The sequence below is a fragment of the Lepisma saccharinum genome, chromosome 11, assembly GCF_977018435.1.
Source record: "Lepisma saccharinum chromosome 11, izLepSacc3.1, whole genome shotgun sequence".
Lineage (NCBI taxonomy): Eukaryota > Metazoa > Arthropoda > Insecta > Zygentoma > Lepismatidae > Lepisma > Lepisma saccharinum.
The window spans coordinates 41,693,981-41,720,996 of NC_139239.1; the positions used below are offsets into that span (position 1 = coordinate 41,693,981).

At 38.2% G+C, this 27,016-nt stretch overlaps 1 protein-coding gene across 1 annotated transcript in view; it reads right to left on the reverse strand.

Annotated features, from left to right (window-relative positions):
• NaCP60E (Na channel protein 60E) overlaps positions 1-27,016 on the reverse strand; it is a 606,984-nt gene that overhangs the window by 394,525 nt on the left and 185,443 nt on the right. The window lies entirely within an intron of this gene.

Genomic DNA, 27,016 nt, shown 5'->3' on the forward strand with positions numbered 1-27,016 from the left:
AGGAGCGTACCAACACCATTCCCTGAAAACGCATCCAAGAGATTCGTGGTTGAAATGAAGAGAGTTCCTCAATTTTCTCACATGTGGTCGACTGTATAAAGAATCCTCACAGCTAATCTAAACAGTGTAAACAATAAATAACAATAATTAATATAAACGTAGTTAATCACGCAGTATAGAGCATTCATCGTCTCAGTGGATATTGCATGCAAGGTCAATTGAAACTCTAAGAGGATAGAGAAGATTAACTTCAAAACTAGATCGAAACTTAATCCTATCTGCATGCCTTAATTATCGGTAACCGGATTCGAAAGCCGATAAACATGTCTGGAAACAGTACAGAGAGAAAATGGCTTGAACGAGGGGCTTATGTAGTTTGATTTTAAAGAAGGGCCAAGGTCGATAGAAGGGCAAAAAAAGGGTCTAACTAAAGACTGAGCCTCCATGTTACCAGCCGCCTTCAGCGGTGGAGTGGTTAGCACAGGGCGCTACGACGCCTGGATTCAAATCCCGGCCTGAGCGTGAGTGTTCTTTGTGATTGTCCCATCATCATACCATCACTCATCTTCATCTTTACGATTAGTCGAAAGTTTCAGAAATAAACCAAATCCATCAATCAATCCATGAATATATAACTATGTTTCTTCCATAATCCATTCATCATTCATCCTCATCGGTCCTCATCAACCGAAAGTGTAGAAAATCACAGTAAAATAAACTAGAAACATTAATGCATATAATTATAATCAATATATATATATATAACATACGAGGGTTACAGCAAAACTCATGGCAACATTTCTTTTTCGCGAGAATGCGGGCCCACCACGAAAATCCAAAATATACAAATCTAAGGGGACAGTGTATGGTATTGTGGAATGTGTAAACAGTGCAGATCTAGTGTACCAGGTGTGGGGTAGGGAAGCGAGAAAACATTCTTAAACATAGCATCGTGCCACATATGTTTACAAGTCTGAAAGCACAGGAACAAAAGAGGCGCATACTACGGCATGACACTGCTCTCCCACAGTTTCCACCAGCCTCTTGTTTTCTGGCATTCTTTTCCCAAAGAACGGCTATTTTAATACACGAACGCTGTTCACGCCGTGGCACGGCGGTTGACTTATAACAATGAATTGCCACTGCCCTCTGTACAATAACCGTTCATCACACTGCCATCTGGTGATGTGTCCACATACTGCGCGTGTCATGTTCTCAGGGACATACGATCGTATTGTGGTACCAGCGTTTAACTTTGAGAAAATACAGTTGCCATGACTTTTGCTGTAACCCTCGTGTGTGTGTGTGTGGGGGGGGGATGTGTGATTTGCTTAATTTTACTTCGTTCTTTGTGCCACTTTTGGCTAATTTGCAAAGATAGGGATGAGTGATATGATGAAATTGATGAATGGACATTCACAAACATCCATGCCCATGCCGGGTTTCGAACACAGGACTCCTGGCGTTAGCGCGATGTGCTAACCACTCCGCCACGGGGGCCGGCATATATATGAAACTGGAATATAATCTATACTAACAATGAGTCTGATGTCTTCAAATTTTCCTGAAATTTGGTATTTTTTTAGATGAGTAAATATAATTGTAGCAGAGTTACTTTTAAAAAGTAACATTTTAAGCATTGATATGTACACATTTATATACGTAATATTTCTTTCTTTATCAAACCATAATTTGTTCGTCTCTGTACATAGTTTCGTTACTCATTGTCTGAAAGAAGCTACTTTGTTACAGTTACTCATTTCAAAAAGCAACTAGATACAGTTACATTTACTGGAAAAAGTAACTGCGAGTTGCAACTGTGTAGCTTCTAAACTTTGGTTAGCAATCATTATTGCTCTTGGACCAATCTCTCTATAGCAAAATTTACTCGGTGGTTGTCGTACTAAATACCGAACAATTAACCCCCTGACTCTCATAGATCTCCCTCTCAATTATTGAGATAAGGAAATGCACTTTCGTTTGCTGGTATCAAATGCTATTAACCACAAAAAAACCAACCACATCCCTGGAGATATGACGTATGACCTTTCGCGCCTGGAAACAAAGCATTGGCCCTGCATTAACACATTATCCCACACTCACACAGGGAAAATTACTACAGAAGTATCGTGTAAAGAATACTTTCTTACACTGTGACCACAAACCGCACATAGTTTTCGAAAAAAAAATCGGTTAGATTACCATAACGTTATGTCTACATAAGGATTCGAAACTAAACCTTCAGTTTAAAGCAGGATCTCAATGAATTCATTTACTTTACGTCGCATTTCTGCCACTCTTAGTTAATCGCGGAGATGAGGATGAATGATAAGATTAAATTGGTGAAATTGACAATTTCAAATATACATGGACAATACAACAAGCTACACAGAAGTTTATACTTACTCCGTGTCTAATCGCCAGAGCGTCGTTAGTCTGCAAAAATACCTGTACAGCCCATGGTGTCGATCTGAACCACTGAAATTTGACCCAACGAGGCTCTAACACGTAAACTCTTGATTACAACACGATAGCTACTCGCTAAATACGTAAAATCTAAATCATCCAAGAGAATAGGGTTAAAAAATGTTAAGCAACGAGTGACGATTTTCTAATTCTAAGCACCTCTTCATTTCTAACGAAATGTTTGCAATTTATGCTACTATCTTTTCTGACATTTTTGACTAATCGCAGCGATGAGGATGAGTGATGATACATTAAATTGATGAGTGGTAACTTACAAACAAAGCATGTCCAGGTCGAGATTCGAACACAGGAACTTCGGTGACGAGATTGAAAGTCCGCAACTTAATGAGCTCGGCCACCGATTCGAATGTATATTTATAAATATCGATCAATATTTTATTTTCCAATTGTATCAGACTTAAGCTTTTATGAATGTGCACAAAACATGCCAAGAAAACTAACATATTCTTCAATACAAGACTGAGTTGAAAATTCGCCAAATAAAGAATATGTAAATTATTTATTCGAGATATGGATTTTATAGGTATAATAATAATGTCATTCAAAGAAATATACAATCCTTTAAAACAATATTATGTACAGCAACGATCGGAAGCACTTCGGAAATGTCCTTCCCAATAGGTGGATCATATGTCGTCTTGCTTTAGTGGGTGGCAAGGAAGGAAAAACCTTCTGAAGCTATATGACAAGGAAATTCTCATGCTACTTCGACATATGGTTTAAAAATGTATATTCTACTTTCACAAACATCTATCAGACCCTGTATCCGCATTTGTTACACTATACACACTTCCAGAATGTTATATAGGCTACATAAATAGAATATTTGGGTCATTCTATGTCAAATCAACCAATAAGAAATCACCCTCCGCTTAAGATGCGCTGGCAGACTGGAAGAAGCTACTCTAGCAGCCTTCTCGACAACCTGAAGAGTTTGAGGTAGAGACTGCCAACAAAGGAAAATTGAAATTTCTACATGTATTTCCCCACTTCCTCACCTTCAACCCACCAGCCGATGCAAAACGCTGAAAAGTTGCAACAAATTGCAATATTCATGTTATAAATTTCATTGAAACAACAATACAATCAATGTATGCATTTGTGGGTCTGCTGAAAGGCGCGGGGAGGAGGGGGGAAATGGATGATACATTCAAGATTACCCACAATCAACAAGTTCTAAGATCACCATATATCACTGTAAACAATCAAGAAATACAGCTAATTCTGTTGAGACTTGTTCCTTGATACGACTATTGTAAAATTGACTGCAATACTTCACGTATCTTATTTCCCATCATTATGTTGTATTAAGAGGCATGATTTAAATACTTCTTATTCTTGATATAGCTGTAAGAGGATCTCAGATCGAAACAACAAATGGCAGATGACAAGCGAAAGTAAGGGTTCACACCGAAGTGACAAGCAACAATCTATAAGCAAGCATTCGTCGCGCATGTGCGAACAACAGACCGAGGCGACATAATGCACTCTATTGAGAAAACGATCCAGTCCGAGAAACATGAAATGGACAAGCATCATGTGTGGCTTGTTGCATGGCACTTCGGTCTGACAGCTCCTCAAATTTAAATAACATTTATATATTAAGGTTGTTATATACTACATGAGACTGTTTAATATTTTTATATTTATGATTTTCTATACATGAACCAACACATAATTATTAAAAGTGATAAATCTAAATTTTCACATTATTTGTAGTCCAAAAAGTATAAAATAGATTAAGATGAAAACTTCAACATAAACCACTCAGCTTATAGTACTAGTTATGGTTTTAACACGAAAGTCAACAAATTTAGCAAATTTCAGACACATTACAATACAAATACAATAATTTACAAAGGAACTCATTGCCGTCCCATTATAAAATTTTGCACGCAAATAGTTAATTGATGTCTTCAAAACATATATTTTTTTCCAAAAGAAAATAAAAGTGGGTGTTTTTGAGATTTTCAAAAAAAACGTTTTTCTGGTTTCTGAAAAATTACAAAATTCAAATAGAACAATCATGTTACATTTCAAATTAAAGATCATTAAAAGGAGAAGAGAACGACACCAATTTGAACTCTCTAGGTCAAATTTTATTTTGTTCTGCAGCTGTTTAAAGATTTCAAAAAGTCATCAAATTTTGGGATTTTTGCTCTTTTGAGAGTAAATAACTCAAAAACTAAGAGCCCCAAAAATCTGAAATTTGTCAGTTTTCGTCAACTTTACTGGTACTACCACTGTACCAAAAATTGTCAATTTCTGAGATGTCAAGGTTCAGACCATTGCTTGATTTGACATGGAATGACTAATTTACCATTTCACCGTTGTCATATATGGTGTCATTGACGTGAATCAATTTTTAACATTCCTTTAATAACCACTCAGGATTCAGCGCAAAACTCTTGTTTCTGGTCAATACCTTCAGGCCGCCAGCCAAAGATGTACATAACGAATACAGTTATTTACAGTCCCAAAAGCTTTCATTACTTTAACCTTTCTCTTTCGCGTGGACTCTGACGGGAATACATATAATTGCACCGCGTGCTATGTTGTTTGCCATGCCATGTTTACCATAGCACCACGTGCCATGTTGTTCCATCTTTTCATTGTTGACAACTTCAGCGCGAAATTGTCATTTTGTGCTGCATCCGAAATTTTATCAAATGCGTACATTTGTAAATGAGTATGATTTATATTTGAGGAATGCTACCGCTCGAGCAACGTGTGCTTCGTTTTTGGGTTCCGTAGAGATGACGACGAGGATTATATCGTCATTGACGTCAGATGTCGTGCAAAAAGGAGGAACATGAAGCCGGAAGAAATATTTCATTCCCTGTCCCCGTGTAAAATTCCTGAACGAGCTGCTGACAAGAGCAAAGCTACCTGAAAAGGATTAGAAGAGGGTAACCACAAGAAACAGACTCCTAGTCAAAAATGGACGTAAGAAATCTCGGGATGTACAAGGGAGAACCGAATGAAAACCTTAATTTGTTTGTGTTTCTTATCTAAAAGATTTCTGTATGTAGGGTTGCACATGTTTTTTGCATTTTAGGACAGACGTATTGCTGATCTACATATATTTTCAATAACTTTCAGTTAGTTCCTGTTACCTTAAGCGAAATAAGTCTTTGGGAGCATGCATTAAGTTATGAGCCACTGCGAAGGCGTTTTCACCCATCTGTCGGAGAACTGAGGCCACTATCGAACTTCCTCCTCCATTAGTAAACTTGCTGGTGTGGTAAGCATGCACAAATATATTGAATTATCATTTGCCGAGAAATTTCTGTAAGCTTTAGGCTGACAGAGGGTAATAAACCACTCCTCTTCTCTGATGCAAGTGTGTAGAGGAGGCCTCCATCTTTAAAATGACAAAAATGGCGTTTTAATGCTCATTTGATCAGTGTTGCAGCCATGAGATTGTGTTATAAATAACAGTTGATACCTCATGTAAATTTGAGCTATGTAACAGTCTATCCTGTAATTTTGGTATCATTTCACTAACGTAATAAAGAAGAAGTCCTGTGACATCATCATATGACTGCATGGAGTATTACAACTCCTTAACCACATTACTCAGAATGGTCGACACTTATATTCCCCATGTACTACCTTGTTTGATGTTTGAAGATCATAAAGAGCCCTGGTATTCTTCAGGGCCTATTTCTGTTTAGCTTTTATCGCAGGAGGACAAACACATATTTTTTTCCCGTCCTAATTGTTCCATGAAAAGTGCAGATGAGTGCTTGCAGCGGAAGAGTGCTCTTGATTGGTTGATGCTCGTGCTATCGACATTCGCGTGATGCATGTCTGCTTTTAATTACTCGGATGGATGATCATACAAACAGGAACAGGATATGGAGCTCGTTTCAGGACAATGAGATTCCGGAATTCCAGCTATGGGACTACAAACGGGACGCGAAGTTTTCTATTAAATTTTACTTAGCAATTTAAGCTCAGCGTGAAGATAGGACTCTCTCGTGCGTGAACAGAGTATTGCTGTTACACATCAGGATACAAAATGTGAATTAAATGAAACCACGTACCGAAATTATCAAGTACTGAGACGATCTACAGGATTTCAGTATTTGTTCACTGGATATACTCCCAGTAGAGGCAAGGAGAAGAGAAACCTGAAGGATCAGTCTTCTTTCCTCCTGGCAAACCCCTGGATGGGAAATGCATCTGTTATGTCGAGTTGCACAGTTACATAATTCCTTTAGATACTTTCGATCACCACTAACTATTTTTGAAGAGTCTAACCAGGCTCATCTTTCATCAGAGTCAAGAGAGAAACATTTTAGTGCTCTGATGCTGATGTTTTTAGATTTTGATAAGGGTTTCATCTTCACAACATGTAAGTTATCCATTGATGAGGAATCCTTACTGGTAACAGGTAAACATGGTACCGCTTCGGGAAGCCAAACCAAATAACCGAGTGGGTTGCGAGGTGCATTTGCACAGACATACAGACAGAGACACCCCTTAACGCATAAGGTAAGGTAACGGCGATGGTTACCTATGCTAATCAGATATTTAAACACTAGCTGTTGTTTACTAATCCGGTTAATAGCGTTACAGGCCACATACTGGGTGTCTCAAAAGTCACTATTTCTGAGATATTAAATGTTTTTCTTTAATGCTCTGCTGTCATAAAAATATGTATCTTAGGTACAAATTTGAATACTTACAAAACGTTAACCGGTTTTTGCAAAATTTTGCGTAATTGTGAAATTTTTCATTTCAGACCCATATCACTGACGATGAACGTGAAATAACGAATGTTTGTGGTAACATGCAAGATAAAAGATTTGAAATGTGAGACAACTAAGAAGAAAAGTCCAACAGACAAAGTTATTCGCGAGTTGCTAACGATATTTCAGAAAACAGATGACAACAGAACTGGAACACAAAAAAATCTGGGGAAAGTATTGAATTGGTTTGAGAAGCGTTTGAACAAGATCAGCAATTATTGACTCGAAGGGCATCCAACATATTAGGAACATCTTAAAATGTTCAGAAAATAACACCTCAAATGCTGGAAACTGTAAAGCAACGTATCGCTCTGTAGACACACTATTGGTTGCAATGTGGAGCACTAATTCTTTGCAGCATATACTTTGAAATATATTATTCATGCCTTGAACCTGTTTTTCGTAATTCCGATTATTTTTCAAAATAGATACTGAGTTTTGAGACATACTGTGTAAAAATCTTCTTCTTAATAATGAAAAGAGTGTTTTAAAAAAATGTACTTTAAAAATTATGGTTATCACACATTTTATGACTATTTTAAAGAAAACTTCATTAAATACATTTGTGGCGTACAATTGTGCTGTTACTAAAATGCTTACGTCAAATACGATGTAATGATTAATTTGTTAATATATAAAATGTAATAGTAGCTAAAAAATATCTTTCGGTGTATTTTTTAAAATCATTTCCCCTGGTGAAAACTTCTTAGTGATGCCAACAGTTTATGCACTTAAAGGTATTACTGGAGTTAAACAATTCCTTCATTCTTACGCACGTTGAGTTCTGTGTTGCCGGAGATACGTATATAGGCTACTTGTATCGGAGCTATATTGCGATGACGGAGTTTAAGAAATAATCTGGCCAAAAACTAGCAAAAACATAACGTCAATGTTTACCAGGAAAACCATTATTTTGGAGTTACTGGCGTGGAAGTTCGGCCCGAATAAGTTAGTATTGACATTTGTGGAAGCCTCTTTAGTCACTATTTCCATATTTGATACTAGCCGACTGAAAGGATTCACATCTGACGATGGCTTTTTGGCTTGTTTCTGGCCGAAGGGTATACTCCCAACGGATAGATGCAAACTTCTGTTATGCTCTTTGATGGCTTTATCAATATACTTTACCCTAACAAAATATTCAAGCATTATCACTGTTCAACGCCCACATTCATGTCACGAGGAATCTATGTCATTGCAGCGGCAACCAATCAATATAAGGCATGTTGTCATGATGTAGCGCCTGGTGGTCTTTTCTTGAGATATTTATATCTCCGGAGACGGGATGTTTCTTACATTATTCGAAAGCCATCCAGACAGTGTCAATTTGATTGCACGCTGGAAAACTTCTCCAGTCAGATTACCTTTCAAGCTAACTGAAGAGAAAGAAGACTCATATTAACTCCCTATGGAACCAATGGGCCCGATGTACTTATAAGGACTGTATAAGAACTTTATAAGTGTACTAATAAGATAATATCACATGTTTTCAAAATTTTAATAATAAATATTTACTATATAATTATAACTCCATTAAGCCTTGTTTCCATGATTATGAAAAACTAAATATGCTGACCAAGGCAGTAATTTATTTTATTAAAAACATAAACTAACGTAACGTTTCAACCTTTTAGCAAGGTCTTCTTCAGACTCTGTATCAAGTACAAAAGACTTTTGTACTTGATACAGAGTCTGAAGAAGACCTTGCTAGAAGGTTGAAACGTTACGTTAGTTTATGTTTTTAATAAAATAAATTACTGCCTTGGTCAGCATATTTAGTTTTTCATTACTATATAAGTTGCTATCATTGAAGGCTTCAAAGCATCTGAGTTAATGAATGCGGCTTGAATTTGTGCTGAATATAAGGACGCTGATAATACGAGGTCAGCAATCTTTATGGTGTTCTTTCAAAAAAGCTTATAGTGGTTTTGACGGTTTCAAACAAACTGTGTGGGTGGATAATTCAGTTGATGTGACACAACATCGAGGGTTCGGGTGGAGGGGGGGGGTGCTTTATGTTTTTGTCTGTGAAGCATTGAAGACGACAAATCAAATGCATTGGACGACATACTTAATTATTGCCAACATAATTTTGGAAAAAGGATTGACAAGACAAACCAAGGAAACACGTCATACACTTTGGTTTCAGAATTCTATGGTTTCCGCAAGATGGCTTGTGCCTAAAGAAGGACTGACAAAATAGTATCCCTATTTCAAGAAATATAACATGAAACTGTATGTTGCACTTAGGGCAGAGATTAAGTGATACAAATAGGAAATTCTACTGCTACTTGAATATTAATAATTACAGAATTTATGTTTCAACAATAGAAAGTATACGTAGTATCCAACTTATTTTATTTTTCGCCTCGAATCTAAATAGGATAGCTTGAGAGCATATAATGATCACGATTGTATTCTTTGGCTGGATACACAAGATCGAATTTTCTATATGTAATTTCCTTGCTTCTAGCGTCGTTTGGGTGTAAGATAAAGCCTTCTCTGATGGCACTCGAATGTCAACCTCTTACAAGTAGCACAATCCAGGCTGCTGGAGGCTCTGCCGTCTGGATCCACAGTCAGTACAATCCTATGTGGAGTCTTACGTTGTGTGTTCATATTTGATTACATTTGTGTATGTACCTTCGTTCATTTAATTTTATCGCCATTCATCGTCTCCGTCGCAATTAGCCAAAAGTTGCAGAAAAGCAACGTAAAATGAACGAAATCAATCTAAAAATTAGTAGAGGTGATGTGATGAGCATCTATCTCTGTCCATCTTTACACCTCAGGTTTACCCCAAGGTACTACTCATCTAGGCAGGGAATCAAACCCGGGTCTCTACAGACTGAACTACACCCACACATAATGTTTAAAAATCTAAAATAACTTCTTCATTAAGTTATTTCATATAAGAAGGCGGTATGTGGTGTGCATGTGCGTTTACACACACATATCAAGAAAAAAAATATTGCTGCAGATTTGAAACTGCTAGCAATAGTATAAACCTAGATGCAAAAGAAAAATAATCATTTAAACATAAGTTCTCTTAGAAAAAAAAACCTTTTCTCAATCAATTTTTAGTTGGCACCATCAGCCTACTGCTCAATTCAATTCTAAAAAAATATCTACTGAAATAATATATATTATTCTGAGAATGAAAGCTTACCATTTTTGATATATTTTGTTTACTATCTATACACTTAAAATATAAATTCTTAACCGACAGTGAATATTGGGGAGCATCCGGCCCTCCCAGTGGGATACTTTGGGGGATGGGGGGCGGAGGAAAAGCCTTCCACCCCAATGTCGACGTCTACTTTGAAGGTAGAATCTAGAACTCGTGAGACTGTTTCAAGCAAGTTCCTCGAGATAGACGAAACCGCTGGAGGTTTTTGGCTAGAAGACCATCAAAGATTCGTGCTCCCGTACTAGAGGCAGTGTTCAACGCCAATTCCAGCCGTATCTTTAATTCAGGTTCCTTTGTTTGAAAGCCAATCCCGTCAGCAGGAAACTGCTTAATGACGCATTCCGTTGCGGTTAGGTTGCAAATTAGGTTTTTGCGGGAAGCTTGTCGAAACTAAGATTAGCGGTTGGGCGTTGAAAGCGTGCAAGGTAGCTCCATCCACTCAATGATATGGTTCATTAGGCTAATGACAAATTGCTTCGAACAGGCGGGGGTGACTGCTAAAGGGAGACTTTATGTTTGCTGCGGTGCTGGTGCGGAACGTCACAAAAGCGAAGCACTAAAGTAGATTAGATGCCCATCCTGTATCTTTACATTTTTATGCTTACATTATCACAAACATAATATACATATAAGTTTGGTACATTATCGCTGGCAGCAGAAATTGACAAGTCCAGCCTTACCACACATTGCGCATTATACAGAACTTTCCGAAAACATCGTTTTATCTGAGAATTTCTCGAGATTTGTTTTAGTTATGTACAGAAAGTAGAAAATATACGATCATTAATGCATAGCCAATGTATGATTTTGTATGCCAAATATCAAATGAACAATTAATTTCATTTGAAAATAAATCTTTACTGTCATTTATCCATTGAGGATTTTCGAGGGGGAAGGGGAATGACATTCTGAAAATCTGGCAAATCTAAGTTGGAGCTTGTTCTGTAGGGTCTATTAACTGAAACTGTGTCAAATGTTTCTTAAATACTTTTACAAACTATATTATTTATTTTGTTTTATATGAACTCTACACCGTATAAAGTGCTTCTCGACAAGAGGTAGAATAGCAGAAACCTTTTTTTTTCAAATGTGTACGTTATTTTAAATGCATTATTTGTTCGCCACGGTGATGGAATAAGAAGAGCATTTATATCTTACAAAGAATGAAATCTTAGTCCTCCTAGATTCACAGTGCAAAGCTAATAGCTAAAATATCAAATTATATCATTAAAATATAAAAACAGTCGAACACCTCCATTGCACGGGCAGATAATAGATCTAATGTTTGAAAATACTTCGTTACATAATGAGTTGCTTATGTAATTGCCTAAAATATATTGAATGGAATCTAGCAACGCCCCCACAGGCGGTTCGAACGTAATTCATTAGCTTCAATTCTTTAGGCAACGATACTCAAGTACCAGCATAATTTTTCATGTGTATCTCTAAACCCTTACTATACGGGTAACATTCACGTTATCTTGCAAAATGAGGACAATATTTTATCGGGTATATTTTGTCGAATATTTAAGCGCAAGTCATCTTGAATAATCCTCAGGATTCTGAAAACCGAATAGTACGAAAGAGGGCAATGTTTTTCTCAGAGAGTTTTTCAAAATGGAGTTGACATGAACCACATTATGAGTCATTCAGTGCAATTGATTGCAGACGCCTTCTTGGATCGTTTTCAATGCTTATCGACCTTCACGGAAACAAGGCGTCCACGCAACACTGCGTTTCGATCCACTACGGTATCCTTACAAACATATATAACATTTTTTTACGAAAAAAAAAATCAATATTAATGTAGGATTGCTAGGTACTACTCGAGTTTTTACGCGGCTCACTTTTTACATTACAAGACAAGTTTCTTTAAGAAGAGGGGGTCAGAAGAGGTAAACGTACATACAGTAAGCTAACGCGACAGTCTCAGCGACTGCATCATCCTATGTGTAGCGCATGCGCAGAGTTGGAAAACTTTTGAAATGCCTCTCGTATATGTCTGCGCTTGATTCCAAGAGAAGTCTGAGTCTCTATTACTCGAAGAGTTTTACGTTTTGGAGAGTTGCTATCGTTATTGTATGTTACGAAATTCTAGAGTTTAAACATTATGGTGGCTACACTGGAAGAATGATTATTATGGGATGTGGATATCGAAACACAAAGAAACAAGCAATGTAGCGGTTGGCGCCCATGCTATAGAAGCATTGCGTGGCAATAACCGACACACTTGATTCTCCTATGTCGTGACCGCAGTGCAATCTGTACGAGAGATCTACAGGTCGCAAGATTCATACGCGACCGGTTCAATATTGGGTTATTCTCTGTATGATTGAGAGAGGGGGGAGAGAGAGAGTACAACGCCCACTTCATCTGTTGCTCAGAAATTCTTGCCCAACCCAGGAAGCATCCGAGTTAAGAGGAAGTGCAATTTGATAAATACCACAAGAACTGGGCCCTCCTTTGAAGGTTGTTGGGGAAACTTTCCTCTCTCCCATTTATTTCTGGTGAACGATCAATGCGTTTCACACACGCAAGTACCACGGCCGCAACGTCACACTTACGTCACAAAAAGTCATTCGTAATTCTCGCCGCAATTTGTTCTAAATATCGACGATATGCCCTACCTGCAGGGTACATTGCGCATGACGTGTTTCCTTTTCTTTTTTTCTCCGTTTCGTTCGGCGGAATCAATTCACGCAAAGTAGACTAATGGATTCAGGCAGGAAGGCCCAGGCTTTGCAGACGAAGGAAATTAGCTTTTATCGAACGCCATTTCCGACACCTGAAACACAATAATGAGGAAACGAAACGGAGATAGGATACGTCAATTTCAAGGAACACTGGATGAAGAAATTAAACTAACTAGAAGACAAGTTTCAATTAGTTTTGAAGTTCTTCTCCTACCGCCTGTGGAAGGTTCTTGTGGAATGGGATCCACTTAAGATTTCACCTTAATTTCTATGTGGATAATTTAGCGGTGTAATAAAGGATAAAGTTAAATACACTAACAAGCCCGTATCCATCCGCCCCGAGAAGAAATGCACAATATTACACTTGGGTTGGAGTAGTTAGTACAGATCGCTACGACACCAGGGATTCCTGGGTTCGAGTCCCGACCAGTGCATGGATGTTCTTTGTGAGTGTCCCTTCATCAATGTCATCATTATCATCACTCATCCTAATCAAAAGTGGTGTGGCCACCCCGATGGCGCAGTGGTAGCGTCGTTGCCTTGTAATCAAGGGGTCCCGGGTTCGATACCCGGTGGAGGCACATAGTGGTTCGGATCCCACTTTAAACTGTAGGTCCAGTCCCGATTAGCCTTACTGTGCATAAAGTGGACTTAAAACACCAAATCAAATTAAAAAAATCAGAAGTGGCAGAAAAGCGACGTAAAATAAACCAAATCAATCACTGAATCAAATCCTGTTGTAATGTGTTGCTCATAACTTCCAAGGTTAGGAGAAGGAAAGGGCTGTTTGATTTCGTTAGAGCCATAACCGAGTACGGTGTATGGGATTAAGCACGAAGTCCATTACCCAAATTATTCAGGTAATTTCGAGTACTCTGCAAGAATCTAAACTAAATACCGTATCGAAAGAGCAATTTGGTGGCCAATACCTGCCAAGAGCTTGGAAGCTATGATTTGATTTTTTTTATTATGGGCATATCAGCACACAAGCTATTTTGCCCCGTCGCACAATACGGAGATTACTACTTTTATAACCTTCATCTCACTCTTCATACCCTCAATTCCTGACGTATACCTGGATTTCATCCTGAGACTCCCAGGAGTTCTCATTAGTACTGATGCCCCTCCCAGTACCTCTTCCAATTGCTGGACTCCAGCATCCTTCCTCAACCTACCCCTTTCTTTTCTTTTTCTCTCTTTTTGCTACGTTAACCATTGCTCTTCTCCTTGTTCTCTTCAATATCCGTACTTAAGCTCATATTTCTTCCTCTTTCTTTTTCACTTGTATTTATTTCTCTCCTTTCTCTTATTATTATTTTTATATATTATTTTTTTCTTTTCCAAAATTTCTTATTTACTTATTACCTAATTACTAATCAATGTAGTGATTTCTTTTATATTCGCAGTTTCTAACATCTACAATGTCTCTACATCTTCATATACTCTTAACTTACCATTTTTACTTTTCACTATTTGTTTTATTATCATCTTTATTAGTAGCACTATTAATATACATTCTGTTAACCAAATCTGTTCTGGAGGAATCCGTAAATGTTCGCGGAAAAGACGTCCAGGGTTCATTTTAAGGTACCTGGGCTAAAGCGTATGCCTCCGAATGTATTGAATGTATATTATTATTAATAAAGTTGTATTGTCATTCAAAAAAAAATACGGAGATAAGACCCTCAACAATAAAAATTGAAAGCATGGATCCTAACAAGAAAATAAAATATACCTGTTAAAGACTTTCTCAGTCTACTTTAAAAAAACTAATTGATTCATTCATTACTTAATAACTCATACTATATATATATATCCAAGGATAAAATCTCCGTACTCTCGTTAAAGGATGAGACAGTAAAGGGGCACTCGGCACCCAAGGACAAACACAGGACAACATGACCCCACATGAGATTATCCTGGCCGTGGGTCCCTGCGCCAGAGCCTCGTTGGCTTGCAACATTGCAGTTGCCGAGGTGACTTTTGGGTTTCTTATCAGAAGGTCATCCCTTACATTTTAAGGGGTTTGGGGAATCGGAATGTTAACATGACGTTCTACAGTGCCCTTGTCCCATATAGACGTAATAAATACAATGTAATTTACAATCAATTAATTCGTGTATCGGAAGCCGAGTCTGAAGCTAGTGCATTCTTAAGAAAATTGGATAATGTGCCGTGTGAGGAAGGGTTAAAAATAGACATTGTACCCTGTGAAATGCAACCATTTCCGACGTTAATCAATGCCATAGGTTGTCTCACTGAAGAGACGAATGGGGCAAACGAAAACGCTAACTGCACTTTGTCATCTTTCGGTCGCTCGGGGCAACCGAAGACGACGCACGTCCACGGCACCAGTGTGCGATGTCACTTGCAAAGCCGTTTGCGACCTGCGAGAGAAACCAGATGGACGTGGCATGTAATAGAAGAAAACTTTCTCTATTTTCTTCTATTAGTATCTTCCCACACATTCCACAACAATCTTCATTCACCACGCAAAATTGTAACGAATATTTTATGGAAAGGACATTTTTACCGCAAACATATAACTGGCCCATGTAGGTGCTTTGGAATAACTTTTATTTTCCTTCTTATGTTATAACACAATGGTAATTTATGGTCAAGTTTTTTACTGAACTAAAATATAAATCAATTTTCCACCTTTTAATTTTTACGAGGGAGAAATCGAAGTTACAATATCCGATACAGTTTAAAAGGTGCACGTAAAGTTACGTGCATTAACATTCTCGACCTCGGCGATAATGGATGGAAGCCTTTATTCCCCCGGGTTTCCCCCCATGATAAGAGGCTGAGTGAGCTCCAAAGCATAAATTCCCACCTGATATCCATCTCGGGTATCGAGCATGACTCCTACACAGTAGCAAATAAAATTAACGTTTATAATTTGTAAAACATTTGGGAAGTTAATACTTAACTGTTACTATTCCATTGCGGTATTATTACCCAATATTTAGGTTTTGGAATGGTGTAATATTTTATATTTCTCGACATTTATCTACTGCTCAATTGTCTCCGATTTGACACCAAAATATTTTTCCAATTTTTTACTATTTCCATTTCCATGGATACAAGATACTGTGTCTTCCAGATAGCGTAATGGCAACGGTGTCACATTGTACGAAAGAGTCCCGGGTTCGATGCCAGTGGAAGCACATTTAGCAGTGGTTTGTATCTCACTTTAGCCTGTAGGTCCAGTCTCGATTAACCTGCCATAGGATAATTGGATGAGCTTCTTTGATGCGAGGAATGTTTAAGACAGTTCTTTTTTGGCAGAGGAAAAAGCTTGAGGGATTATCTGCGAAACAAGATTACCACTGAGCTCAAAACCGAGAGAGTGCGGCGTTTTGTACCTTGTTCTCCTCCTGGATCGATATTGCAGCAGAATCCCCCCCTTCCCTCCTACCCCTCCGCCGCTTGTGTTTACCTGCCCCGTTACGCCGAAAGCCTCGGAATGTCCGGCATCCCTCTTGCGACTGCGGCCCTGGTCCTCCGTGATTAAGTTTTATGGTACGGCACGCAGAGGAAATCTTCCGCCAGTTTTAGGAAGGCCTCCCATCGTCCACCGTGCTCCTTGTTTTAAAGTATGACCGGAAATCTTGACGGACTTTTCTTGATTGAAAAACTGCGTTCGCGGAACAAGGCCTTTCGTGACGTTTAAAGAGGTCAGGCAAAAAACTGGATATCAGATAAGATTTCTGGGAGTTTTATACCTGCAGTGTTATAAAATCATTCTTTGTTAAGATAACTTGCGAAAAATATAACAACTCCCGGTGTTTACACTGCACAAGACATAGAGGGAGGACAAGGAGCTTTTCTCGTATTTAGATATTTTCAAAATGTCAAATAGGAGGTCATTCCAATTGTAGAATTACAGTAACAATATGGATAAAAGTACAGTATTACAAGTGTTGTGTGTACTGAAAGCCACACAACATTATCATTTTTTAAATTTTTTAAGTAAATATTACAGTTCCAGGACTTTCATAAAGATGGGGCACATCAATTTTCACTTCGCACCGTGAAAGTAATAATTAAGAATAATAAAATTTAACTCCGATAGTACAATCACGGACACTTCTGGCTTGTAACAACTCCGTTGACTTTAAATGGGATTGTTACAAGTATCCATGACTGCACGTATCTTTTCTGAGATGAAAAAGTGTTTTCTCTTCGGTGACATATTGCTTATTTACTTCCGACTTTGTTTACATTGTGAATGTAATGCTTTAATGTCTTCTCTTACACTTAACCCTTAATTACAATATTTCATTACTCCTGTTTACTAATACGAGCAATGAAAATTGAAATGAATGAAAAGTAAAAGATGGTACATAGTTGGTACATGCGAAAACACATGTACATATACATAGAAAGAAATTTCATAAGCATTTGCGCTAAAACGTAATTTAAACGTCCTACATTAACTATAGTTCACCTAATATTGTTAAATGCATAGAATAGATATAATGTTTGATAGTCGCTGTACATTATTTTCTTGTATTTCTGTTCACCACTGATGCAAAAGAATACATTTACGTATTAGACATTGAAATTGAAGGGAAGTAATTTTCATTGTGTGAAACTAATATATGATCTTATTGATCAGTTTGAAGTAAAATCTGGAGTGAAACAAGGTGACCCTTTGTCAGCACTTCTATTCGGCATCGTAATGGATGTGATAATATGCAAACTTGAAACAAGAGGTAATATCTCTACCCGATTAAAACAGCTATCTGCCTATGCTGATGATATATTAATAATGACAAGAACAAAGCAGGCCATGCTAGACACATTCATAATGTTTGAAAAATGAGGCAATAAAATATGGTCTAATAGTAAATTAAAGTAAAACAAAATATATGAAATGTGGGAGGAAACCAAATAAAGAGACTAAACTAATAATAGACACAATGAGGATTGATAATGTTGAATCTTTTAAATACTTAGGCTCAATTGTGAATACCAATAATTCAATAGAAGAAGGAAGAAATAAGAGAAATAATTATAGCAGAAAACAAAGCTTTTTATGCAAATAAAAAAATATTACAAAATAATCTACTCTCAAAAAAATCAAAACTTAACTTATATTGGACAATCATTAGACCAGTGACAACATATGCCTGTGAAACATGGGCCTGAAAGATAGCTTAATACAAAAATCACTAATATTTGAAAGGAGAATATTAAGAAAAATATTTGGCCCCTCCAAATTGAGCGATGGCTCTTGGAGAATAAAAACAAATGACGAGTTAGACCAGTTGATTAAGAATAAGAATATAATTCGATTCATAAGAGCACAAAGATTAAGCTGGTTAGGTCATATCGAACGATTGTCTAACGAGAGAACAGTCAAAAAGATATATAAATGGAAACCATTTGTTAAGAGGCCAGTAGGTAGACCTAAAGTTAGATGGGAAGATGATGTTAGAAACGATATTAGAATAATGAAGATCTCAAATTGGAAGAAGGATGCCCAGGATAGAATTAAATGGAAGAAAATTGTTGAGCAGGCCAAAACTCATAAAGAGTTGTAGCGCTAAATAATAATAATGAGAAACTAGCACCCTGTGGTCGTATATATTTATTATGTATGCATACATACATACATACACGAAAGGTTGTGAAACAAGTTCACGTTCGTATTCATTTCACAGGATTAACTTCTCTTCTATTTCCAAATCCTCAACGCGACGAGGATGAACGACGATTAGCTAACGTTGGTGATACGATACTCACAAGAAAGAATCATCTTGCCCAGGCAGGACGTGTGCCAGAAACTTTGTACGAGGCGACAAGATTGATCTCCTGACCTCCTCATTGACACAAGAGTCCGATAATCGCTGAAAGTTTTTATCAACTTTACATTAGAAAACTGATTAATCGCGTTCGTATTTTGTTTTGGAATTATTTACTTCACACAGGTGACAGACAAATAATTTTATATTTTATTGGACTGAGTTCTCGCGTAACCGAATGGTTAGTTAACCCTCTCCCCTATGGTGACAGCCGTTGCGTGTTTAATGCTCGGTACGAGCCACAAAATCTCGGTGCTGACCCTACATCGTGAGGATCTAGTTGAAAAGAAGCGGATTCTGGTCTACAAAGTCAGATAGCAGCAGGGATGGACTCTTATGTGCTCACCACAGTATACATAATGAGAAATAGTTTGCCGAAGTTTAGGTCCACTTTATGCACAGATACGTTAGTCGAGACTGGGCCTGCAGTTTAAGGTTGGATTCAAACCACTACATTCCACCGTCGTGTATTGAACCCGGGACCCCTTGATTACAAGGCGACAGCGTAGCTATATCGCCGTTTGCATGCATTGGTCATGAAAGGACTGTTGCGTCACGGAGCTTAGTTTACCTTATTTCTACTGCATCGAGCAACCAGGGGTTTATCCAGGTTTTTTCCCTTGGGGGGGTGTTGCAAACTTTTGGGGGGTGTAATATTGGGAATGTTAAGTGCATATTTTAAAATGTTTGCCCTAATTCAATTTCATCATAGATGTTTCCAGAGATTAACCCCCTCCCTTCCCTTCACGTAACATTTCAGAAGAAAAAAAATGTCAAATGCTGGAAAAGATGGAAATATATTTTTGTGACAATGCTAACATTTCAGTCTACAGTTCAGTACTTGATTTAATCAATCGTTAGACAAACACAAGAGATGACATTGAAAGACACAAAATTTAAACATATTATTACCAGGGATCATTTCATGCAATTCTTAAGCTAGTTATAAAGATATTAGGAACACTTGCGCAATATTTTTTTTACTGTATTTTATGGTTCTTATCGTAGGTGGAACTCAGATATTATATTGGGTTTTCCAAATTCATCGATGAAATATCGGTGAGAATGCATTGCATTGGTGCGCGCGCTCTTGCCTGTCTGAAGTAGTAGTAATAAGTGCATGTATCTGCAGATATAATATGACTCTTAAATAAATGACTACACTGCGAGCGAAGCGAGCAAGAAAATTTTTAGAACTATTTATTTGCAAACTTATAATGCATATTATTATTTAAACATAGCAACAATACTTTCATTTCACAGTATCCCACAATGTGTACTCTTTACAATCTTGCTTTGCTTGTTCGGTGTCCTCTTTACCTCAGCACATGCCCCCTCCCCCATCCTGTTCTAGCTTCAGTTAGAAAATATGCATATATATAATTTTAATAGTTCTATGTTGCGAGTGAGTTCCAAATGCTGCTGGTGTTTTCAAATCTCTGTTTAAACAATGATTCAAAAACTGAAATAAAATAATGAAACTCTAGAGCATGGCCATGAAGACTTTAAAATATAGTGGAAAGTTGAGATGCACGTTTGCTAGACACCTGGGGCCTCCCACATGGATCAGTGGTAGCGTTGTCGCCTTGTAATTAAGGGGTCCCGGGTTCGATACCTGGTGGAGGCTCATAGTGGTTCGGATCCCACTTTAAACTGTAAGTCCAGTCCCGATTAGCCTTACTGTGTATAAAGTGGACTTAAAACACCAACTCAATCAATTGATAGACACCTGGTATTGCTTTTGAATTAAATCGGTCAAGGAATTTCATATTGAAATATTTTTACCCTTACAAAACATTGGAAAATATGCTTGGCGCTGCTGAGAGTTTATCTTTCAAATACTGAACGAGAGACTCTAGGGAATTGTGCCTCTTTGCCTTAAAATAATACTAAATAACATGTGCAAATAAACGCATGGCATGTTAGTTGCAAAGGAAAGGCAAGGAATTTTCACTTCTAATTTGAGGTAATGCTTTATTTTAAATTATTTAAAAATTGAATAGCATTTATTTCACTTTCCAACACAAAGAGTGCAATGAAAGAAGTGAAATTGTTCTCTCTCCACGTTTTCCAGCAGGCAGTGGCATGCACCGTCGTGCTCCCACTGGTGCGCCTATGGTCAGATATAAATTTGGGACTTAATGTAAATAAAATTTCGTTTTATGTTTAATTCCTTATACTTCCTTTGCTTCCTCTGAAAAGGTGGGAAAACATTAATATGTCATTATGTCAGGGAACAGGGGCCTACGACATTAACACTTTTCTATTTATATCTGTTTTGCTTGTTTGGCAGCCCATTTGTCCTTTGCACCCAAGGCAAACCCCACGCAACACCCCCCTCTTTTACAACTCTCTATCTAATTTCTTATAAAATATAATTTATTTTACAAAGGTAAGAACTCTTAGGGCCACAAAAATTGTCTATAGTCTATAGTCCATTAACTATAGACGTGAATGAATCATTTAGGTTCTATGTGAATGAATCACTTAGGATCTTCATGAAATTCTTGCCGTTTTATATCGAATACTCGGTCAGTAAATTTAATATTGTTACTTTTTGAATGGTTGGTTGATTTGGTGTTGTAAGTCCACTTTATGCACAGTAACGCTAATCGGAACTGGACCTACAGTTTAAAGTGGGATCCGAACCACTATGTGCCTCTGCCAGGTATCGAACCCGGGGGAAATTATGCCTACATATAGTGTCACTGCTTTTCTACTCGTCACTTTCGGTTTCTGTCTGTCTCGTTTCAATTTCTCTATCTTCTTCAGCCAATTTTGCAGTAAAGTTTTAGACATTGTTACACTAAGTAGAACGACAACATACGAACTGAGATGTTACACTGAGACTGAGCTAAGGCATTTGACTGTTCTCTTCTCTACCACTCCAAAATCATCCATCTTGCCCAAGTTACAGAAAATAGTGTTGCTAACCATAGTAACACAATTCACTACAAGAGTCAAACCTGTATCTTTGAATTTCTTCCCTTACTTTTATCGTACATTTTTCACATGAAAGAATCATTGTCGTCCACAGGATTTTTTCCAGCAAGAGACAAGGAAGGTATTTTTTTTACAGGGGAGGGGGGGCAAACAAGGGACATTTCCCCCAATAATAGTATCGTTCTCTCAAGAAACATTGCTTAAATTTGAATTTATCACATTCATGCAATAATTAACGCATATTATTATGGCTGAAATGAAATTATTTGTGAAAAATATATAATTTCTGGTTGACTTTCATTTTCTGGGGGGGGGGGGGTTTCCGGACGCCCATGGAAAGCATTTAAAGGAAAATGAAACGAAATGTAAATTTCATTGACTCAGGGGTTGAATTTACAAACCTGTAACGTATTTAAGAAATATTTATTTAGGTATTCAAACGCTGAACTGTCAACACTGTGTGGTGTATGTGCTCCCTAGAAGGAGGGCTAGAGGCCAGTTTGACATTTTCCAGATGGCAGTGTTCCTTCCCTAGGGAAGCCTTGTCAAGGGAGCTGGTGTTTCCAGGAAATCACCATGCTGAACATTCCACCCTCCTTCTTTGACACTTTGGTTGTAGTTGATCGAAAGGTCCATTGGACTGCGCTTCTTGTAGAGCTACAAATGGTTCCTTTATATTGAAGTATTGTTATTCTATTGTTGATATAAAAATCCATATTTACACCCCCCTGCAGGAGGGTGTTCCACTTTTCTGCTTGGGGGTGTTCGTCAAAATTTGGGAGGGTGTTGGGGGGTGTGGATAAATCACTGCGAGCAACTATTGCCTCAGAAGGAACTGAGATGAAGTCCCGGTCAGGCCATTAATATTTACTGATTTTAAGTCACTCATCGTCGGAGTGGCTTATGATGACGTAGTGGTAACGTCGTTGTAAACAAGGGGTCCCTGGTTCGATACCCTGTGGAGGCACGTAATGGTTCGGATCCCACTTTGAACCGTAAGTGCAGTTGCGATTAGCCTTTCTGTGCATAAAGTGGACCTAAACTCATCGACGGGGCAACCTAAGGATGAAGAATAGTGACGTTAACTAACACATACAAACAAACAAAAAAATAAATCAAATCCTTCTCGAATAAAGACGCGCACAACAAAGCTTGTTCATCAGCAACCATAAAAAAATTGTAAAGAAGTTATGAAGGAAAGGGTGGCTCGAAAGGCTATTTGAAGAGGGAAGAAAATAAGCCGTGCTATTGGATGAGTGTCCTCCACGTCGCACGGAATGTGCTCACCTCGCTGTTTATGGGCCTCTCCTCCGAGAGACGGCCAAGTGAAAGAGTGAAAATGATGTTGGTAAAGGTCGTAAAATGAGAAAATGGGCAGAAGCCTTGCTGATTGTTCAATATACGGGGTTCACTCTTTCAACAACAGAAGCTACGCAGCATCAACCCTCACGTTCCAAAAACCAATGGCAATTTTTAGCACGCCAGAAACGACATGTTGGAATTGTGGTGATACAATAGGTAAGTTACTAGTTGATGCACAGTGGATAGTATTACTCTCTTAAAATCCATCTACATAGAACCCTATACGGATAAAACAAAAGTTGAATACCTATCGCCCTATTCTCTCACGCCCACGACATCTGTGGATTTATTTTTGACGCTACACTGCTCGCATTTCCAGTTGGCGGCTGGGAAATAACGAATCAGCGATCAGATGAATCCTCTTCGACTGACCGGTTTTTTTCGAGTCACAAGGCACCGAAAGTTCCTGGCGGGACGAAACAAATGAGCGTCGGATACACAGCATGTTGCCAAACGTACTGTAAAACGGGGGAGAGAAATAGTTGATTAGCGCCGTTACTGGGTAAATGTTGTACAATATTATACAAAGCACGGAAAATATTACATAAAACACCCAAACACTGTACAAACAAGCCAATAAAAACGACTGACAAACAGGCGTACGCTTGGCAACGTGGTAACGGGAGAGTGATGTTACCGCTACAGCTTTTACTTCGCAACTGATGTTGTTGACGCTTATCAAGGCACACACCCCCGAAAACGATTGGTGGACAAATAAAGCTATGTAGCAAAAAGTACGTTAGGCCTGTGATGAGTATAGCCAGCCGAAGATCCAAAACTAGGACCTACTTCGTAAAGTGGAATGAGTCTGCTGTGCGATTGTAAGGCTTTAGACTCACACTGGAGCTGTGCATTAGATATACTTAGAGATAGTCTGGAAACAGGTTAGGTATTCTAACAAACAGTTATGCAATTATTGAAGGAAAAGTTTGAATTTTTGAATTTGAATATAACATTTTGGGTGCCTCAGTACTTAGGCTATTTTGAACTCGTCGGGGTGCACCCTTTAACATAAGAAACAACACAACTGCAATGTCGCATGATTAAAATATTCTGACTTCGGTTAAAAGTTAAGGCTGTAAACGGGAACTCAGCACACAAAAGGACGAAAACCAGGACAAAAGACAGAATTATACTGGCCATAGCTCCAGTCGCCATATTGCAGGAAAAAAATCGTTTTTTTTGTCATCTTTAAAAACTTTTGATTACATTATCTTGATCGTAATAAAAGTCATAAATATATAATAATGGATGATATCTAACATTTCCATCAGTTCAAAAGGTGTATCAATCTATCTATGTATACGTACCAATAAACCAGTCCATTTTCCCCCAGGATGCATAGCCTCAATCGAAAAAACAGTCACACAACCGGGTTTCGAAACACGTGTGTTTGGCATACAGAGGGCTCGTCAATCGATCTTCCTCAATGAAGCCTGAAAGGGGTGTGATAGGTTCGGGCGTGATCTGGATTTCCAATGACGTGCCTTAATGGAAAGTGACCTTATCTGCAGCCAGAACGAAGCTCGCAATGAATGATCTTTCGCCTCCTACATTGTCTGGCAGGGACTTTCCCTTGTTTCCTATGGCTCTGATCCATTCCAATGGCGACGTTTTAACTTGTTAGAAATAGGCCAATCATGGATTCAGCACTTGAAAACTATGTAACAAAAAATGAACCAAATAAACTTATGGCTAGCAACGCACACTAATACAACCGTTACACCCCTGAAAATTTTCGGAACACCAGTTCCTCACAAATGCCAAATTTATAGTCTTTCTGCAGACTTCAACCTTACATTTCCATAAAAGTAAGCTTACACCTTTCAATAGAAAAGTGTAGCTAAATCCGGCCAAACCACAAGAAACTGCTGAAAAAATATGGAGAAATAACATTGTTGAAAAAAAAAAAAACATTTATGCCCATATATCTAGCTGAAGCATTTTTAGAGAGAATACGTTCTGATCACAGCTCTTCCACGACCAGTGCTTCTTTATACTGTACAATATATCAAAAATAATATGGAAGACCTCACCGATGGTGTAGTGGCAATGCCTTGAACTCAAGCACGATGCTTCTGATGTTACTTTAAACTGTAGGTCTAGTCTAGATTAGCCTATGAGCATATAACAGAGTTCGCAGGTTCAATTCCCTAGATTCGACTAGGGATGGCCAAACGGATCCGGATCCGAAAAATCCGGATCTGGATCCGGATCCGAGAGTTCCGGATCCGGAAATTTCGGATCTGTATCGGGAACTATCTTAATCCCATTATAATATTACCACACCTTAAAAGGTATTATGATCTTCGATTACAAAGAAATTTTTCATTAGTTAGTCCTACAAGAATTTTTTTCAAGTGTTGTTCCTAAAATACTTTGCTACGCATCGGCTAACACGCTCGTGCACAAAAATAATCTTACTTGTTTAACATAAAATGTCAGAAGTGATTTTGTAAATGCCATTGAAACGAATATGTATTCATTCGAATGTATTGGAAATGAAAACACACGTAAATGTGAGACATTCCATTCCAGGATGAAACCTTTAACACACATAAGAAGATAGAAATGTTATACAAAAATTATACTATTGTTCTGCAGTTACAGCTTTACAAATTAAAATAAAACATTAATATGCAGTGTTATATAATTACAAAGTGTGCCCGACCCTGTGGCCGAGTGATTAGCACATCGCGCTGCGACGCCAAGGGTCCCGGGTTCGAATCCCGGTAGGGCTTGGTTGTTTGTGAATGTCCATTCATCAATTTCATCACACATCCCCATCTTCGCAAATTAGCCAAGAGGCACAAAACGCGAAGTAAAATAAACTAAATCAAATCAAAAATCAAATTACAAAGTGTAAGACCAACAAGGAAGGTTATCTAAGTGTCGCCCTCTGATTTCCACGAAACTTGGCACGCGTATAGTGGGGCCCTATGGAAGAAATACGTGTTTTTTTTGTAACAGCTAAAAAACGGTTTTAGGGGGCAAAACCCCTTCAAATGTCAAGATGAGGACAAATTGAAGTGAGGATCTGACCCCTGTGTCCCCCTCCGATTTCCATGAAACTTTCCAGGTGTGTGTATAAACGGGCCCAAATGAAGAACTACGTGTTTATTTTGCTTCGGCTAAAAATCTGTTCTAGGGGGCAACCTCCCCTCAAATGTCAAGATGAGGACAAATTGAAGTAAGGATCTGACCCCTGTGTCCCCCTCCGATTTTCATGAAACTTCGCAGGTGTATAGAGGGGCCCGAAGGAAGAAATACGTGTTTTTTTGTTTCGGCTAAGAAACTGTTTTAGGGGGCAAAACCAGCCTCAAATGTCAAGATGAGGACAAATTGACGTGGGGATCATCTGACCCCTGTGTCCCCCTCCGATTCCCATGAAATTTGACAGGTGTATAGAGAGGCCCTATGCCCCCTGTTTCTTCCTATGCCATATTTACGTGGTTTCGGGGTCAGATCCCCACTTCAATTTCTCCTCATCTTGACATTTGTGGAGGAGGGGGGGGGGCGGCTCTATACACCTGCCAAGTTTCATGGAAATCGGAAGGAGAGACTTAGACCTCCCTTGTAAGTGTATTAATTAATTACAAATCGCGCACGCGCGCACACACACCATATATATGTGTATGTATATCAGTGGAACATATCCATGGAACAGAGGGAACAGGCTGTTCCCTCCTACTTATCGCCCATTGAAGCTATTTAAATTATCTATATTAACGTAATAAGAACACTTCTTTCTCCCGAAATCAACATTTCCAA